This window comes from Bos indicus, chromosome 7 (assembly GCF_029378745.1).
Source record: "Bos indicus isolate NIAB-ARS_2022 breed Sahiwal x Tharparkar chromosome 7, NIAB-ARS_B.indTharparkar_mat_pri_1.0, whole genome shotgun sequence".
In the NCBI taxonomy this organism is placed as follows: domain Eukaryota; kingdom Metazoa; phylum Chordata; class Mammalia; order Artiodactyla; family Bovidae; genus Bos; species Bos indicus.
In genome coordinates this window covers 26,737,516-26,752,683 of record NC_091766.1, presented here as the reverse complement: position 1 = coordinate 26,752,683, position 15,168 = coordinate 26,737,516, and the positions used below count along the sequence as shown (strand labels likewise).

Genomic DNA, 15,168 nt, shown 5'->3' with positions numbered 1-15,168 from the left:
AGGGAATTCGGAGGAAGGCACTCTGTTTCATTTCTGTCAATCCCATCCAAGTTAATATGTGAGGCAAAGCTGTTTTTCAATTTGCACCTTCATAATTACCTCGGAATAATTAATAACACAGTTCTAAGAATAAATCATTTTAGTAGTTACATGAGTTCAAATGAAAAATTATGTGTAAGCAGAGAAAACAATTTTAAGTGAATTTGCCACTCCAAATTATCATGCAATTATTATTCTCCCTATTTACAACTTAGCCTTATATGTATACCTTCATTTTTAAGAGTTTATGCCCTAGAGCTTCCCTGGTGGCTCAGATGGTAAAGAGTTCACCTGCAATGCAGGAGACCAGGGTTTGATCCCTGGATCAGGAAGATCCCTTGGAGAAGGAAATAGCCATTTCCTTCCAGTACTTCCTTCCATTTCCTTCCATACTCATTCCAGTATTCTTGCCTGGGAAATCCCATGTACAGAGGAGCCTGGTGGGCTACAGTCCATGGGGTCACAAAGAATCAGACATGACTAAGAGGCTAACACTTTTCGCTTTCATCCCCTAAAATGAAAGGAGTGAGAGTCTATAAAACTAAAATCAACATAAAAACTAGAGTTACGAGTATTACTAAGATTTCTTTCTTAGATTAAGCTTTTGAATTTTTATGTAATACTATTGTAATAGTAAATCTATCTTTTCTCCAAAAAACTATGATATCTATATTTTGTTTTCCCTCAGAGAAGGAATGAAAAGTAGACTTTTTTAGTTCTCAAATTTTACAGGAAAAAAACCTAAGGTGCACGTACCTAGCTCACTGATGATTAATATCCTACCTTATTCTTAGTGCAGGAGATAAAAGACTGACCATGGATTCTTAGAGGTTAAGACTTCTAAACATTAATTCCTTCATTAACTTACTCCCCTGATCATTCTTTTTACATATACCACCTCTGCTGTCATGGAACTTAATTAATGGGGGAAACAGACAAACACAAGTAGACAAGTTGGTTAATTACCTAAGGTTGTTTAAGAACCATACTGGAAACAAAAATGGGACAGAAACAAGGAATTGAGTGGGTGCCCTAAGCAGATGAGATGGAAGAGCCCTGGGAGGTGCCTGTGATGAGAAGCCCTGAATGGAAAAGAGGTAGCTGTGTGAAGGGACATGTGACCCAAGCAGAGGGAACAGCAGATCCAAAGGGTCAGAGGTGGGAGTGAGACTGGTTTATTAGACAGCAAGGAAGCTGCTGTGGTTGGATAACTGAATGAGGCCAAGAGGGTAAGTGGTGACACCATAGAGAAGGGCGGGACCCTGCAGGCTACAAGAGTCTTGAGACTGTCCTCCAAGGCAAAGGAAAGCCACAGAGCTGAAGGAACATGAGCAGATGAACCTGAGTCTCGAACCAAGCCTGCCCACTATGTGGCATAAGCAAATTGCTGGCGTGTCTTAGATGTTATTAATAAATTCCTAATTTGTAAAAGATACTCAATAAATAATGACCAGTTATAATCATCAGTAATTATCATTATTGTTAATGTTCTGACATGTAAATAAAGTAAATAAATTTTTTTCCATCCAAATAGGGCTATAGTGTAAAATGATATATCAGAAATACCGAATTATTGAGAAATAAGCAAAATAAATATTTTTTATTCTGTAAAGATCATATTCTTATCGAGGAAAAATAGACATGAATTAGTACATTCAAATTCATTAGGGCTTATTGTGGTTCTAATCAGAATAATTATTGATCTTGGCTCAGTTCTGTCCTTAATTAGTCTGCATTGTGGCTTTTCTCTCCTTGTCAACCTATAGCCTTGTCATTTTGTATCCAGAACTGTGTAGCAGTTCAGTGGTATCTATCAACTACACAGCAGTCATAAGGGCGAATTTCACAGCTATTTTTCAAGTCACTGAGTGCAGTGAAAGTGAAACTGAAGTCGCTCCGTCGTCTCCGACTCTTTGCGACCCCATGGACTGTAGCCTACCAGGCTCCTCCGTCCATGGGATTTTCCAGGCAAGAGTACTGGAGTGGGTGATAATGGCCTGATAGCATCTACTGCCCGCCTCATTTCCACACACACAACTTCTTTCTTACTAACAGAATCCTGATACTGTCCTCTTGCAAGTGACTGATGTAGAGATGGGGCATATAATGCTATTGTAATCCATGAGAAGACAAGACAGGTCTTCTTGGATTCTTCTGGGTAAGGTTTCCATACTCCCCAAAAGAAGAACCTGGAAGGGGGGATCAGTTTTCTGTGCCGTAGATATTGTCCTGCCTGCAACGACATGTCAGTACCACTGTCACCATCCTGCAAAAGAAAAGGACTAGTCTTAGGTGAAACAGTCCCTGAGGCCATCAGTGGCAGAAAGATGAAAGAGATGAATCAAACCTGTATCACTGTCTTTGTGTCATTGAGTCAACCAATCCTGCCGCCTGACCTGCTTCTTTCATGAGATAATACACTTCCTTACCACGTAGGTCAGTTTGCATTAGGGAATTCCATTTTGTGCAGAAGGTGTCCAAGCATGTTACCTCCACATGGACATTTCCATTTGGAAACATCACTCCTTCCTTTGGCTCTGGGAAGGTCTGCAAATGGAACTAGGACTTCTGACTCCAGCCCAGAGAACTCCAGCCGTCCTGGATACGAGCTGATACAGCATTTTAATTTTGATGCAACACTGGGATAGTCACCCAAAAAAGCCCAAGGGGAAAACACCCTAGAAATCACCACAGGAAGACGGTACTTTGGCATGTGTAGCTGATACCAAATGGCCTGTCTCTGGCTTTCCCGATCGTTCAAAAACTTTGACTTTCATCTCCCACTTGCTTAGGACAACTGTTTTTTCCCCAAGACCCAAATAAAGCACAGCTCTCATTGGCTTTTTTTCCCCCCATAAGGCTGCCGATTGTGAACCCTTATCTAATTACAAGAATATGAGCAGAGAACATGCAGGACGAACACAGATCCCAATTCAAATTGTGGTGCTGGAGAGGACTCTTGAGTGTCCCTCAGACTGCAAGGAGGTCAAACTAGTCAATCCTTAAGGAAATCAACCCTGAATATTCACTGGAAGGACTGATGCTGAAGGTGAAGCTCCAATACTTTGGCCACCTGATACAGAGAGTCGACTCACTGGAAAAGACCCTGATGCTGGGAAAGATTGAAGGCCAAAGGAGAAGCGGGTGGCAGAGGATGAGGTGGTTTGGAATAGCATCACCAACTCAATGGACATGAATCTGAGCAAACTCCAGGAGATGGTGGAGGACAGGGAAGTCTGGTGTGCCACAGTTCATGGGGTCACAAAGAGCTGGACGTGACTTAGTCACTGAACAGCAACAAAGCACAGATCCCAGGCACAGGCAGAAACACCCCAGAGAGGAGGTGCAGTATGGCCATTTGTAGGCAGGGGGGGTTTCCTCCCTCCTGAAGAGGAAGGAGGAAATGCTATGGTCATGATAGGATCCTGCCTGTTTTTGTTTTAGCTGTGCAAGATTATTTTAAAATTGAAAATATTAAAGACCCATAAAATAAAATATTCATCTTGGAAAAATGGCACAGATGATAACTGACTATGTAGGGAAGGGATACAGTGGGATTAGGGCTTAATGGAGGTACTGGTGGGGGTTGGGAATGAAGTGAAACAAAGATTACATAAATGTCTACAATGATTCACAATAAGCAAAAAAGCAGTATGGCTTGAAACCAAAGTAACCATTCCAGTCTAATAAGCATTTTTCCTATGAGAAAATTATAGAATTATAAATTTAGCTCATAATGGAGAACAGAAAGCATAATGCACACAGATTTCATAATGTTGCATAGTATTTGAGAAGCATTACTTAGAAAATGGGGTGAACATTATAACTGGTGAAAATTTGCTGAAAGATTGTAATTAAAACAGAATAGTAAATGGTGCCTTAGCTCTCGAAAGGGTCACTATCAGAATCCCACTTAATGTCTTCGTGACTAATCTGCAGCGAAAATGGGAATTCATTCAACGTAAGGACTAGGTTTAGCTGTGAGACATTGTCAGGGGCAGGAAAGTGGGGGAAAGATATCTTGAAGAGTTAGAAACAACGCATGTTAAGTAGGTCACGATAAACAACCCGAAACACCAAAAATAAAAATTAAATAAATGAAGGCGACAAAACTGAAACTTGCAGGCAACAATCTTGAAGGGAAAGAAAAAAGTGACAGCTATTGACATTAGCTATAAGGCAATTACCCATCTCAAAAAAGAAACAGGCCAGGGTTTGTCACAACAACAAATTAAGGACTTAATAAAAGATGCATCAGTTCACATAGCCTTGCTTTTAAAGAAATCAGGGTGACCCTACCCCTCTTTTCCCTATTCTGAGTATGTCAGGTTTGGCTTTTGTGGAAAGCTTCATCTCTTTGGTTGTAATGAATATGTCTAGTGTTAATAGAGATGTGTGATCTTGTTTCTTAATGATAGAAAAAGTGAGCAGGAGGTGGTAAGAATGATTAGGCAGGTGAGGGAGGGTGTCACTGGCAAGCATGGGTTAAGCTGGTGAAAAGTGAGGTTTTGTGAGGCTAATTACTTTTGCACTGCGGAAGGCTATAATATCCCAGGGAGGAGGAGCTGCACTATTGTGATCTTTTTCTTAGCACCAGAAACACACACACACACCAGAATGCTCTAGGAAATTCCTTTGAAAATGGTCAAAAATGCAGTTACTCCTGCAGGGAAAAGATGAATAGTAACACTGATTAAAAGAACGTTCATAACGTAGAGTTCTTACCTGAACAGAAGGGAAAGAGAATATTAAAGAAAGAAAAACATTATTGCAGGGTGGGGCTACAGGAGAGAAAGTTGACATTAGGAAAACTTAGAAGGTTAAGGATAAAAACTTGTGGAGTGTGAGAGCCTCTGTTGGGTAACACACTCACAAAGTGTAAGAGGAAGAGGATTGGCTCTTAGGGATGCTCAGAAGCAGACTTGAGAAAATGCCAAAGCCCTGACAACAGGGAGAACCTCCACTGACTGTGCCCTGTGTGTTGCACTCAGGTTTGCCTCAACCCCCACCCCTCCACCCAAGCCTTCCTCAAATCCTCCCAAACCCCAGCTCCCAGGGGAAAGCAGAAGCCCCAGGGTATGTAGGGACGGGTGCTCCTGACACAAGATCCAAAAGAAACCAGTGGTTGAGTCCATGACCTAATCTAGGGTGGCTCATCTTCTCTGTTGCCTTAAACATTGAAATAACTTTTAGATGTAATCACTCAATCTTCTAGTGATATTTTCTTGGCAGATATGAGAAGAAAGCACCTATATTAAGAGAGGCTTAAGCTCCCAGATGAGATGGAAAATAGGGGTCCTTGATCTCTTGCAGTCATTTAAAGCCCGTTAAGATCTAACATAAAAGGGTTATCCTAATGGCCCTGACCTCAGGGAGTTATGCTTAACTTAGCTGATCCATAAACTGCCTGGACCCATAGTATGTACACCACCTCAGTAACCCAGCTCTGAGGTGAGAGCTGGTATTTATCTAAGCCCTCAGACTGGGTCATAAACCTGACTATGTAAGGACAATGCTTCCTGAACAAAGGGTGATTTATCAATGAAAAATATTATGCAAGTTAATCTCGGAAATAAAAATCTGCTGGAATTAAAAAAAAACAAACTTAAATGCTAAGCTCCCCCATTATGCTGGGCTTAGGATACTAGCAGCCTCTAGGCACAGCACCATCTAGCTCCTGCAAGGCCCCTAAACCTCCTATGGCCAAACCTAGGTAGTCACCTGCATTGGATGGCAAAAGAGGCCAAGCCACCTGAGACTTCAAACGATCAAGCTTGAGGCTGTTCCAAGTCTCAAAGTGGGACCCATGAGTCAGCTGCTTTGTCAAGATATGCCAACGGGTATGGGAACATCAAAGGAACCAGGGGAGATGGCCTGATTGGGGCAGTGGGGAGTTGGAGACATTCTTAAAGACACAACACGGAGATGGTAAGAGAAGGCGACAAGGCAGGGATGGAGCAGAGAGACCCTGAGGGTGCAATGGGCAGGCATGGATGACAGTTTTATGAATTTCTAAGACTGGGCTACAGCAGAAAGTTTGGGACTATGATTCAGTTATTACTGTCATGCAGACTTTGGGCAAATATCCTATGCATGTCCTTTTAAGGCCTTGCAGTGTTCATCTATAATTCTTTATAGTCTCTAGTGCACCTAGCAACTAGTTCTTGTACACCATCTCTTGAGAAGCTAGAAGATGTCAGGTGTGGTCCTTGCCCTTAAGAGGCTCACAGTCTGGAGGGAGGGATTACAGCAGGCAAGGACTCTGCTGGTTGTATACAACCAGGCCAAAGAGGAACACAGAAAAGGTTCCCAAAGGTGCTTATACTTGAACTGCATTTTGAGTTGGCTAAGCTGAGAAAAGGTGCTACCTGTGATAGACATTCAGTTACTACTTGCCAATTCGTTTCTGTTCATTTGGTTTGTGAAGGACTGCCTGGAAGATTGTTCAAGGACTAGGAGATAGTTCTTATCACCATTGTTTTTATTATTGTCGATCAAAAAGATAAACCTATCCAGGTTAGTGTCTATGGGTATAATCTGAAAATTATTATACCTTATCTTTGGCTGAGGTGAGGGGTGCACTTGTAATTTTTCTAATTACAAGACGTCTTCTCATTATACTTATTTCATAGCAAAAAGTTTTAAAAGCTTTTGAAAAGATCACATTTTGTTCACTTGAAATATGTGTGTATATTTTAGCATAAAATATACTTGGCATCTGCTAACATAATTGTATGGCTACGCCTTGCAAAAACTTGATTTCTTTTTAATCAAATTTTTAGAATCATACTGGGTTGCTTGCCAGTGCTGCAATAGTGAGCAATAAATACATCATTAGATCAATGGTGGTTGGATGATAGATTACTCAAAAAATAGTTCCAGCCAAGAAGAACAAGCCCAGAAGTCTCATTGTGCAAAGATTAATAAAATACTGTTTAAAACATAGATCCTGAGTTAATATAGCAGGGAAGAAAACACTGTAAAATAAAACAGAACAGCCTTGGGTTTATAATGTAGGGATATTGATCATGGATTTTCCAAAGTATTCTAGAACAGCCACACTATCATAAATGCCTCTGATTAGACTCAGAGATGAGAAGGAAAACATTATAAAAAAGAAAGGAAACTAACCATGGGAAGGCTTGCTGCTACAATAAATTATTTAAAGCAAGCAGGGCTAGTGGGTTGTGAAGACAATACAAAACAGAATCAATGCCCCCAAGAAACCCCAAACCATCAGCACCTCTATAAATTTCTTACCACCCTTTCTGGCATTTTACTGGAGGTATTTCTTTCCCACCCCTCTTTCCATCCCATCCCAACTGTGACCCTTCACTTTTTTGCCAATTCTTTTCTCAGGGCTTAACTTTTGTTTTTCTTCTCTAACCCAGGATATTGTATTCAGTTGTATTTCTCAGCGTGTATCACAAGAGTATACGCAAGGACACAGATGAGTGAATCTGTCACTTTATTCATCTGGATCTTAAATTTCCCATGGAAACTATATGCTGGGAATATTTAATAAGATACTCGTAATAACATGACTTTCATATTATCCTTCTTAGTTTTTCTTTTTTCTTAATATTGTTATAGTTAATCCACAAAGTTAAAGCTAGAGTAGAACTTCCATAGTTCAATGACCATTCTATTATTAGAAGATATTACTGAATCCAAAAACCAAAGCGAAGGTAGGAACTTAAGGGGGCATTATGGAGGAGAAAAAGTCAAAATGGCGAAGGTTTAAGTATTAGGAGATGTTAAAAAGGCAGATTGATTTGAAAAGTAAATTTTTTATATATAGATTTCACCATGGGAATAAGGATATGGAAAGAAAAGTCAAAAACTTGAATTTGTCAAATTTTTTTTGCCAAAAAATTTTGCCAAAAGTGTGTCATGGGCACCCCCCCCAAAAAAAAAAAATTGTGAGAATTGTTGCTTAGAACCTTGCCATGACCTCTGGCTAGTTTCAAGAAAAGTAGCAGTCTACTGTAGTTTTTTTAACTAGGCATAAATCAGTACCATTGTAGAATCAGGGGCTGTGATTATACCTTAGACTTTGGACATTTTCTAGGTCCATCCAATCACACAGAAGCTGGGCAAATTCTTTTTGCCAGCTTAACATTATTAGCCATACAACATGACTCAATAGGCAACATACTGTTCTAAAATAGTACAGTTCTAAAATATTAAGTCTCCCAAATTCTACATATAGGCTTTGCTGCATTTGGATTCTGTGACCTTTTGCAAATTATTTGCCATTCTGGGTCAAACCTAGATGGTTAAGGTCAGGATCATTGAATTATTATCATATTAATGTATGGGGGGTGGCTGGTTAGCTTTAGAAAGAAAATTGTTCCAAGGTCACATGCAATATAAAAAATTTGAAAAGGTGGAAAAAAAAAAACTTAGATGATATGAATGACTAAGCATGATTCTATCATCTCATCACAAAGTTACATAAAAACAATTCCAATACAAGATCAACTTCTCAGTTATTGGTGTCATCTTTGGATGTGAAAGAAAAAAATATAAATAAGGTTGGCTCTTGGTATCTGGGGATGAGGAACCTGTGGATAAGGAATGCCGACTGAACTATGCCACTTTACATAAGGGGCTTGAGCATCCTCAGATTTTGGTATCTGCAGGGGTGGGAGTCCTGGAACCAATCTCATGAGGATACTGATGGATGACTGTATTATTATTCTTTTGTGGCTGCTGTTTGCTCATCTGTAACAAAGTGAGAAAAAATCTTTGCACGCAAAGGATTGTTAAGATAAGCAACCTATAAACATGCCTGCCAAGTGTTCCTCAGAACATAAATTGCTCCATAAAAGTACCGGTAACGACCCAGTGGCCTGGAAGAATCCAAGTTCAGTGTTCTAGCCCATACAGGTCCTTTTGTTAGCAGTGAAGTAAATATTCTGGGCACATCTGACTTCAGAGAAGTCACCTGGTTATTAGGTACTTGGAAGGTAGGAAGAGGGAAGGGCAGCAACTTCCGACAGATCCTTTCTCTTTTAAACTTTACCTAGGAGTGTTAAACACTGAGAACTATGCCAGTCTGAAAGGGAAGAACAGAATCTGAATGTATCAAACTACATATAAAAAAGCTAATTGATATGATTAATATATCAAAATCACACTGATTTTTTTTAACAGCTGCTTTTTTAAAAGTTAACTGATTTATTTATTTATATGGCTCTGTCGGGTCTTAGTTGCAACATGCAGGATCTTTGTTGAATCATGTGGTGTCTTTCACTGCAGTGTACAGAGTGCATGGGCTTCAGCAGTTGTGGCCCACAGGCTTCATGCTCCATGGCATTTGGAATCTTAGTTCCCCAACCAGGACTGAACTTGCATCCCTTGCCTGCAGGCTTCCCGGGTTGTGCTAGTGGTAAAGAACCCCCCTGTCCATGCAGAATACTTAAGAGACGTAGGTTCGATCCCTGGGTTGGGAAGATCCCCCGGAGAAGGAAATGGCAACCCAATCCAGTATTCTTGCCTGGAGAATTCCATGGACAGAGGAGGATGGCAGGCTACAGTCCATAGGGTCACAAAGAGTTGGACTCAGCATGCACACACCCTTGCATTGCAGGACATATTCTTTACCACTGGGCCACCAGGGAGGTCCGCACACTGATTTGAAAGGAGAGGTGGCAGTCAGTTCTCAACCCTTCTCCCTGTGATCTAAGAAAACCTGTGTACCTGATTAATTGGATACCTCAAAATACTTAAGATGATTTTCTGAAACTGAGACTCCCTGAGCCTCTGGGTTGTGGCCTGGGACACTCTCCTGATCAACAGGCAGACCAACTACAGCTTCCTAAGGAGATCCCTGACCTCAGACAAGTCTGCTCTAGCCCCACTGAGGTTGTAGCTCCCAAGCTTGGAGTGAGTTAAAGGTGGCTCTCAAGAACTGAAAGTCTTGTACCCTCCAGGGAGAAAAGCCCAACAATGTGAGTTCGGACTTGTAAGGTTACCCCAGAGCACCCCAGGAACCCACTGGACCTGGAGGAGGGAAGAGATCCAGCTGGGGTGAGGTCTCAAACTACCTTGCTTCCCAAGACAGACTTCCTTAGAATTGGGGCTAACCTGGAGCAGGGATTCCTAAGGAGTCCCCAGACACTTCTGAACAGAGGACAAAGGGTACCATTGTTTAGGACACAAGAGTTTACCTATAAATTTACCTATAAATTTCACAAGGCTAATAAATGCCACCTGGAAATTCTGGAACAATCATTTATTGAATCAACTCACAGAGTGTAATTGTTCTTTTATATTATAAATGCCCTTGCAGTGTTTCTCAAAATATTGTGAGAGGATCCCTGACATCAGAGTAACTTGTGGGTGCTTGTTAAAGATATAGATTCCTAAGCCCCGCCCCAGATTCCTGAATCTAACCCTGGAGACTGAAGTACAGCCCATCAACTGAATTTTTAAGGAGAAGCCCAGTTGACTCAGGTGACGCATATCAAGACAGGAGAATTATTATATCTACACAGTCCATCAGAAATATATGGATTAGGGGTTAGGATATTTTCCCCCTAATGTTTAAGTACCATAAAAATGAAAACAATGTTTGTGATAAGTTCTTAAGAACCATGCCAGTATTTTCTAGCCACGTATAATAAGCACCATTATTAAAATGTGATTACGAGCAAAAAATTATTAGGTAAAATATCAACCCTGCTTCTCAAAAACACTGCCTTTATTTTGTCACCAAAAGTAATTATGCTATTAAAGGAATTTATAGTTTTTTTAAGTATCAGTCACTTGGCTGCAGGAACTTAATAAGCTGTTCCACTCCTCCTATAGCCATTTAGTCATCAAAAGTTTAGTGATAAGCCTTTTTAAAATTATTATTATTTTAAAGTATAAATTGTGAATCATTGCACCTAGTGATTAGGCTGAATATGAATTTATATTCGAGTGATAAATTCTTAAAAATATGTTTCATTAGAATTACTAAGGCAGTCAGAGCTAGTAGATTAAATAGCCTTTGTAGTAACATTCTGTTTACTTCTATTAAGATTTTTTTTGTGGGGTGCAAAACAATTCCGTTTTAATTCATTCTCTCAGAAGCAAAAGGAAACAGTTTCTGATATACATGCTACTGCAAAGCAGTAAACCAGTGTTGCATGGTTATCCATGGTTATGTGACAAGCTCTACATTTCTTTTCTACAGGGATTTTTTTTTTCCTCCTTATATACTCCTCCTTTCCAAACCATGCCTATAATTATTTCACAAAATACAGTTTGCCATTTCTGAAGAATCAAGCACTCCTTCTCTCCCTTACCAAAAATCACATGTTCAGGCTGAACTGTGAATGAAAATGGACCTGAGAGGAGGCTTTGTCTGTAGCATGTTGTTTCTACTAAGGGTTGCCCCCTACCCATGTTCCACCCTAGAGCTCCCAGTGAAGTATACATACTATGTTTTAACAGATGGGCTGGCTGGCGGCTGCTGGGCTATAAAACAGGAACTGGGAATCTGCTTGGAGTGGTATTGAATTGAATGCTCATAAAGTTCATGGACATACACTGACCCAGACAGACTAGGCAGATCCAGACATGCTTACACACACACTCATCATACACCCCACAGATCAGATGACGTTCAAGGCAGTTTCCCCCTCCATATCTCTTTCATTTGCTTATCAGTTATATACACACACATATAAATACACACATATATAAGCACATCTACATATGCATGGATAGCTATACATCTCAATGTTTTTATACATTCTCAAGGATCAAAATATCCTCCAATTCTGTCCCTAAGTCTTTACCTAGTACTCTCAGTAAGCTCTCTCTCATTCATGTTAAATAAGAATTACAAGAAGACAATTCTATTTAGTCCACACATAATATAAATTACATGTATGTAACCACCCTCGAAAACAAAACAAAAACAGCTGCTTTTACCCCTTATCAACCAGAGGGGGGAAAAAAAATCTTTCCCAGTCTGAGTCACAAACATGAAGTGTCAGGTTTAACCTTGAATCCTCTGTTGTCAGTTCCTGTCACAACTTCATCACTTAAACATACAGGAGCTCAAACAAACACCAACCGACCAGCCTGGTGGTCGTTTTCACAGTCTTTTGGATTCCCCGAGGCCTCCCAGCATTGGGACGGACAGCAGCTACCCTCTGCCCTAAAGAAGTCCTTCGGGCACACTTTGTATAAGGATGCAGAGGTCCGAGCACCTCACGAGGCATGTGGATTCAAGTGCTAATGGGAAGTAATTACTTTACAAAGTTTTATATCTAAGCTATCAATTCCCTTTAATAACTGCAAAGCACCAAAGCCGCTGCTACAGAACCTGACTGGTACTAAAGTTCTCTGACCCCTAAAGACCCACCCGAGCCGGATGATCACTGGCATCAGGCACAGGGCTACCTCTTCCCGCCGACTCCGGCACGTGTTAATTTTTCAGGAACCCATCTTCAAGCTTCTAGGAACTACTGTTCGCACGCCACTGGACACGAAGACAGCCCCTAGCGCGCGTGTCACCGCTGTAGAGGGCCAGGGGACGCGTCCTCGGACCCCATCTAATGATGGCAATTACAACACACCAAGTTTTCGCCAACACAGAGCCGTGTCCTGGGCCGATTTGGGAAGCTTTGAAACAAGAAGTTCGGGAGTAGGGGGTGCTGGCAAGGAGCGAATACCGCCAAGCCCTGACCTCCCAACAAGCCGATACGCTCGCACGGACAGATCGACGCGCGCCAGGACGCGTCCAGTACCCCACCCCCCACCCCCGCGCCCCCCAGTCGCCGAAAGACGCAAGGGGAGCCACTCTCCTTGCGCGCAGCCACTCACCCTCGTAGCCGAGTCCTGATCGCAAACCGACGCCCCTGCTGCGAGTCCTGAATCCCAAGTTGCCCCGAACCGGCGACAGCCCTGGCCGACCGGGGCACATTAGCTCCGGAAGGCACCTCGGAGGGAGCACGACAAGCCCGATGGTAGCCCCGGCTCAGCAGCTGCCCGGAGCGCGCCGACAATTCACGGACCTGCTCTGAGAATGAGGCGGACAGCCGCGTAGAGGCAACCCGGCTCCGGAGGTAGGCGGGGCCAGGAGGCGGGCGGGGCGGAGTCAGCCCGGGGCCAGCCCCGCAGGGCGGGGCGCCCTTCCAACCGTGACTGGTGGTGCCTGCAGCCAATCGCAACTGCGTCAGGGCCCGGGGCGGCAGAGGGCGTTGCTGAGCGCCTGGCTCCGCCCCGCCGCCGCCGTCCAATCGCCCGCAGCTGAGGGCTGGCTGGGCTACGCGCCCGCGGCGGGGAAATTGGCAAAGGTGTGGAGCCGAGACTGCGGGCTGGCGCTTTGGGGGCGGCCGCGGCTGGACCCCGACGCCTCGGAAGGGAAGTGGTGGCCCCGGAGGGCCCTTGTGGGCCTGGGGCCGCCTGGAAACACCTTGAGTCGGCGCGCTGTGGAGCAGGAAGCCCGAGCGCCCCGCGGGCCGAGACTGGATGGACACCGTCCACCCCTGGCGCCCGCAGGAGGTGCGGAACTTGGCGTTCCCAAAGGGGGTCAGCAGGAGGAAACTGAGGCCCAAAGATGATGAAGCCCGGGCTGGATCACGGAGCCACCGGTGGACATCCGGGATGAGAACTGCGAGCTCCGGGTTTTCTGAAAAGGTTCTGACTAAGGTCTGATGTTATCTCCGAAATAAATCTCCAACCCCGCCGAGAGTTCACGACACCGTCCCTCCTCACCCCGATCCTCCACACTACCGGCAGCAGGGACTTTACAGGTGCCTAGGCTCCCTTCCCGAGGCTCCCTGGCACCTGCACAGGGCCCCGGGGCGAAAGGAAGGCTTGGGGCGCTCGATAGTGGGGCTGTCTGGCGGGATGACCTCCGCAGAGGTGGCTCCCCCTGCCGCTGTCCGTAGGGTCTGCTGGATGGACCAGGAGCGTCCCATCTTGGCGAGCAGGAACGCCGCAGAAAGAACCCCGCCTGTCTCAGACTGCGCACTCTCGCCCCCTCTCCTTTAGAAGTCCCTGGTCCTAGTTAGACACCTTCGTAGTGCCTGGACTTGGGGGCATTCTGAGCTCGCTGGGTCAATCCGTGGCTGAGTGGCCTCGAAGGAAGGCTTTGTGGGCTCTGTCCTCCCTGGACAGCCAGGTCACTGTTGCTCATTTTCTCGGCGGATCAGCTCTTCAGCCAGGTTTTAAGTCTTTGCAGAGCTGGGGGTGTCAAGAGTCACAAAGCAGAGCTGGGTGCTGCTTTCCAGTCTGAGGCCTAGAATGTTAGCAAGCCCTTGACTGTAAGCTGTTCGTGGGGAGCGACCTCTGTATGCATTCCACAGGTAGACACCCAACCCATGTTAGTGAAATGAAGATTTGCATGGCAGGACGGGAGTCAAGCTCCCTGGCACCCTGACACTCACCTCCATCACTGACTGTTGTCTCCCACACATCCCATAAGTCCTAAAGGTTGTAGTCTCTCAGTATAGTTAACTATTCAGGATATCACACATGAGGGAGTATAGACCTCATGAGGTGTTATTTCAGTGGCTCCCTAGCCCCCTATACGAGTTCGATCCCTGGGTTGGAAAGATCCCCTGGAGAAGGGAATGGCTACCCACTCCAGCATTCTGGCCTGGAGAATTCCATGGACTTATAGTTCTTGGGGTCACAAAGAGTCTGACAGGACTGAGTGACTTTCATTGACCCTCATAAGGACCTGCATCATAAGTAGCTCACCTCTCAAGAGCAGGTTCTGATGAGGGTCATTGGCAAGAAGGAAGGAAAAGGCCTGTGGCTGAAAAACAGTGAAACGGCCCCTCTAGCAGGGAAGGCTGCACTCTGAAGGGAGCTATGTGCTTGGACTGAGTTTCAAATTGTGTCACCTCATCTCCCCATCTCAGTGGGGAAAGCAGGCTGTCAGGGGGGCAAGAAAATCAGGGTCTGGACAGTTCTTAGTAGGCCCTGAAAGATTGATTGTGCTAAGTCACTTCTGACTCTTTGTAACCCTGTGGACTGTAGCCTGCCAGGCTTCTCTGTCCATGGGATTCTCCAGGCAAAAATTCTGGAGTGGGTTGCCATTTCTTCCTCCAGGGGATCTTCCCAACCCAGGGATGGAACCCATGTCTCTATGTCTCCTGCATTGGCAGGCAGGTTCTT

The 15,168-nt window shown here is 44.0% G+C and overlaps 1 protein-coding gene across 1 annotated transcript in view; it reads right to left on the bottom strand.

Moving 5' to 3' along the window:
• MARCHF3 (membrane associated ring-CH-type finger 3) overlaps positions 1 to 13,106 on the bottom strand; it is a 156,405-nt gene extending 143,299 nt beyond the window's left edge. Inside the window, exon 1 of the mRNA XM_019964618.2 lies at positions 12,865 to 13,106. The gene's annotated coding sequence lies outside the window, so the exon portion shown is untranslated. The remainder of the gene's footprint in view (positions 1 to 12,864) is intronic.
• Positions 13,107 to 15,168: the final 2,062 nt, after the last annotated feature.